We start from the raw sequence: 5000 nt of genomic DNA on the forward strand, positions 1-5000 counted from the left end.
TACATCACTAACTAAGACAACCATAATGACGTCATCACCACCCCATGCAATGCCGCCGCTGCCTCCTCTGTGTGTGTGTGTGTGTGTGTGTGTGTGTGTGTGATCTCATGCAGCATTCATGGTGTCACGCTCATAACAGATGACAAAGAAGCACAGGTGAGACGCCACGTTGACGTTTGTCTCTGACGTTTTATTTGAGTCGTTACAACATGGCTGGTAGGAGTTAAGAAGAGCAAGACATGAGGAGGGTTTGGGTTACGCTTGGGGCCGGAGGGAGGGATGGAGGGGTTGGAGGGAGGGATGGAGGGGTGAGAGGAGGAGGTTTTTTCCTCAATGTGAGTTCATATACAGCTCCTGTAGAAACGACCATACGCTTAAGAGACGAGGCTGAATCCCAAACCAACCCCTAGACACTACACCCTGGACACAACTGTAGAGCTGAGAGACTAGGCTGAACCCCAAACCAACTCCTACACCCTGGACACAACTGTAGATCAGTACACTAGACCAGTGAGAATCCCACCTGGCCTATCAGAGCGCAAGGTGGAGCTACTGCACCAATCAAAAGCTTGCAGATCCACAGCAGGGGTCTAGGAAGTACGGACTAGTGGCCGATTTGGGATTCAGCAAGAGAGGGAACGAGGGATGAATATCTATTTTAAGGCCCAATCCCATTTCAAATGTTAACCCCTTCCCCTCGTTTTGGAGTGCCACACGCTTATCGGCTTGCCCCTAAAACAGAGTTACAAGGGGTAGTGGTTGAAATCTTCCCCTATGAAATGGGATAGCTCTTCAAGACCCTGACACGTCATCAGTAGTATCATAGAAATACATGGACGCTCACGATTCGTTCAAAACTTAAGTTTCACGCTATCAATCGATCAAACAAGTCATCAAATAAGAACAATGCTTCATTGCCAGGCCAGTTAATGACAGAATAGCGGTGCTCTGTAGGCTAGCAGCCCGTGCTCCTACCCTGCCAGTCTGTAGGCTAGCAGCCCGTGCTCCTACCCTGCCAGTCTGTAGGCTAGCAGCCCGTGCTCCTACCCTGCCAGTCTGTAGGCTAGCAACCCATGCTCCTACCCATCCAGTCTGTAGGCTAGCAATCCGTGCTCCTACCCTGCCAGTCTGTAGGCTAGCAACCCTGCTCCTACCCTGCCAGTCTGTAGGCTAGCAACCCGTGCTCCTACCCTGCCAGTCTGCACTGGTATTAGAGGAGCGGTACCAAGTGCAACAACTTTTCTGCCGGACTTTAGTTAAATTTGGGGCGTCATGCCATCAAAGGGGGGAAAGGCGGCATGGAAATATGTCAAAATACGGGACTGTTGTGCACAAATCAGCCGTAAAACATTGTTGTAACGTTAGCTAGCTAGCTAGAGATATCTGCATACTAGCGATGTTTATGTTCTGCTTGTTATAAAGAAAAGGTAAAGAATACATTGAAATGACATTAAACTAAGATAATTCGATGGTTATCATAATTCTTTTTTAATCTTTATGAACAAAGAAGATAATTACATTTGGGGTTTTCTTTTGTCGCTTGTGCGCTCAGCCACTATCTTGCCGACGATTCGCAAGGCATTCTGGGAGATTTCAACACTTGTTTTTAACCCTCAGTTTGGAGTGTGCCTCTGAAAATACTCCGTTTGGAGGGCCATGTAGCCCTACCACTTGGCCCTACCCCTCCACCCTACATGTGAACACGCAAAACGAAGGGGTAGGGCTAAATGGTAGGGGCAAGGGGTGAATTGGGATTGGGCCAGAGACAGGAGAGAGGGGGAACATCTACCTATAGGGATAGAGAAGGCAAGAGAATGTTCCACAGAGACAGACAGACAGATTACTTACTTAGTCGTTATTGTTCTCTAATCTATCCCTGTTTTAGTCTCTATATTACAAGCTTTGTACATGTTACAAGTAGATCAAGAACTATGACTACCGTATTACCCATATGAAGTAAGATACACTTTTTGAACGATTAGTACATAATAACAAATCCTGAAGTCTTGACAAGTCTTACAGCACACGTGTAATAAGGCAAAAAGACCAGCAATGGAGAGGAGGGGGGGGGGGGGGGGGTGGAGAGAAGAGGAAGCTGGGTGACAGTTAAAGAGGGGGTTGCCAACGGATACTGTCACCCAGGGAAAGTGCGGGGGCCACTATTTGTAAATCTGAGGATTACGGTAAGAATAGGTGCACTTGATTCAGTTGTCTCAAAGGACCAGGGAGGCAGAGTTGACCGTTCTGAGGTGAACCTCTGCCCACCCCCCGCACCAAGCTAGCCTAATCAACCACACCTACCATCACCCCCCCCCCCCCCACTACACACACACAGAGACACTATGAACCAATCACAGGTACCAGCCTTGCTGAAGGTTCTGGAAAATACAGTCTTGACATTGACCAGGTCTGAAGTGAACTCACCTACAAGTGCAACAGACATCAGGAATGTCTCTCTAGAGATCTCATGTTGATTATTATTTCTTTAAAAGACACAATTTTGACAGGCGGTCAATTTGTGGTTTAACTAGGCTGTTAACATGGATTTGGCCATCCGACCCTCAGAAGCCAGTTCTGTCGATCATACCAAACAAATACTGACACCTAGTGGCTGTTGTGGGTATCTCAACTACTAGACAGGGACATCCACTCATCCTGTCGAGGAAACAGCTCGAACTCATACGACATGATCTGACAACAACATAATTGGAAAATCCATTTTCAAAAAATAGTTTTTGAACAAAAATATCTGTAATATTTTTCAGCCTGCATCCAGTAGAAAGTAGCCCCCACCTCCCCCCTGGTGGCTTGGGGTTAGAATGACTGTTACATCATGCACCAGAGACCAACCTTACTGACTCTATATCTGTTAATACATGCACCGGACCTAAACAAGCTGTCTGGTTAGTGTTTACCAAGCTAGCGGGGGACTAGGCGACTAGTTTTGTAGCGTCCCACTTCACCGCCTGTCTCCTGAAGTGTGAACTTGAGCACTTTCCTACATGGGCTGCGTTCGTAAATTCACTCTGAGAGCGCCGGAGCGCACACTGGGTTCAACGTCATAAAGGGACCAAGTCTTTTGATTGGACAAGAGGCATTCCATGAGCGCTGACCAGATTTCCAGAGCGAATTTACGAACGCAGCCCTGGACTTTAAACTCACCAACTGCCAAAGAGTTCCGGAACACTCACCACCTAGAGTGGCAAGTGTTCCATGTGGTGTTTTACCTAGCGACAACACTCTGATTGGCTACAAAATTAAGCGTCGTCATTTATACATTTCTGTTGAATAAAATGTATCAATATGGGAGTACACAAGTGCACACTCCAGGAGAAGGGTCGAGTATTGGTTCGCAGCATGGTATATGAGTAGTGTGTTTGTTAAACGGTTTATGAGTGAGCCAGATTGACTAGTGTGTATGGTCGGTGTGACTAGTGTGTGTGAAGGTGTGACTAGTGTGTGTGAAGGTGTGACTAGTGTGTGTGAAGGTGTGACTAGTGTGTGTGTGAAGGTGTGACTAGTGTGTGTGAAGGTGTGACTAGTGTGTGTGAAGGTGTGACTAGTGTGTGTGTGAAGGTGTGACTAGTGTGTGTGAAGGTGTGACTAGTGTGTGTGAAGGTGTGACTAGTGTGTGTGTGAAGGTGTGACTAGTGTGTGTGAAGGTGTGACTAGTGTGTGTGAAGGTGTGACTAGTGTGTGTGTGTGAAGGTGTGACTAGTGTGTATGACTGGTGTGTGTGGAGGTGTAACGTGTGTGTTTGTCTGAGTGTGAGAGAAGATGTGACTAGTGTGTGTGACTAGTCAGTGTGTGGAGGTGTGACTAGTGTGTGTCTGTGTGTGTGTGTGACTAGTGTGTGTGAGCTGTGACTAGTGTGTGTGTGTGTGTGTGACTTGTGTGTGTGTGTGTGTGTGTGTGTGTGTAGGTAGCTAGCTATCCACTAATACTGGTTGTAGTTGTGCATGTAGGAGCCCCCTATGGGTAGAAAGACTCTCCCTCACGCTTAGACAGACTGACTCAACGAAAGAAAGACATCATCATGCATCTGGTTCTCATTTAAGAACGAGGGGAGGAAGAGGGGATGGGAGAAATGGAGGAGAGGGGGATGAGGGGAGGGGTTCCTCGCTGCGAGATCCCATGTGCACCGTCATTCAAACACAAAGACATTTTCAGCGAATTTGTCGCCATGTCCATTGCCAACTCCCCTTCGCCCTTCAACATGGTACGTCCCTGCCCACCGGTCCAACCATGGGTGAAACCACTGACAGCCTTGCAGCGGGGGGGGGGGGGGGGGACAGGGGACAGGGGACAGGGGACAGGTTCAGGGCTAATAATTCCCAGTTAAGTTAGTTCAGTTCTGCGTCCGTTGGCAACACTCCGCAGGTCAGAGAACTGCTGCGCCACCTAGTGGTCTGCCTCTGCCATTACAACGAGACCCATCCTCCGATTTCTACCTCCACCAGCCTCCTCCCCTGGGCCTCTGCTGCACCACGTGTAGTGTAGTCTGCCTCTCTCCCTCTTCACACCTGTAACCTGAGAGACCCCTCAAACCAGCACGGTTATCGTTATCATCATCATCATCATCATCATCATCATCATCATCATCATCATCATCATCATCATAGGGATGCAATGCTCCCCAAGTCAGCTAGCTAGCCGGTGTATATCTGTGAGGACAGGTTGCAGAGTGGTGGTCTATGGATCCCCCCCCCCCCCCCCCCCCAAGGTTATGACATCACGGCCACCACCATGTGGTCCGGCGTGGAGACGAGGGGCCGTGAGAACGTCTCTGAACTGAGCAGTCCAGTCCACCTGTAGCTCCTCCCCCAGGCTGTCACAGTGACTCCGCCTGACTAACACACCTAGACTAACACATCTTCTGTTAGGACCCTGGTTCCGTTTCAGTCTTTTAGAATCCTGGTTCCGTTTCAGTCTTTTAGAATCCTGGTCCTGTTTCAGTTTGTTAGAATACTGGTTCTGCTTCAGTCTTTTAGAATCCTGGT

This window comes from Nansenia antarctica (assembly GCF_963989245.1).
Source record: "Nansenia antarctica genome assembly, chromosome: 2".
Classification (NCBI taxonomy): domain Eukaryota; kingdom Metazoa; phylum Chordata; class Actinopteri; order Argentiniformes; family Microstomatidae; genus Nansenia; species Nansenia antarctica.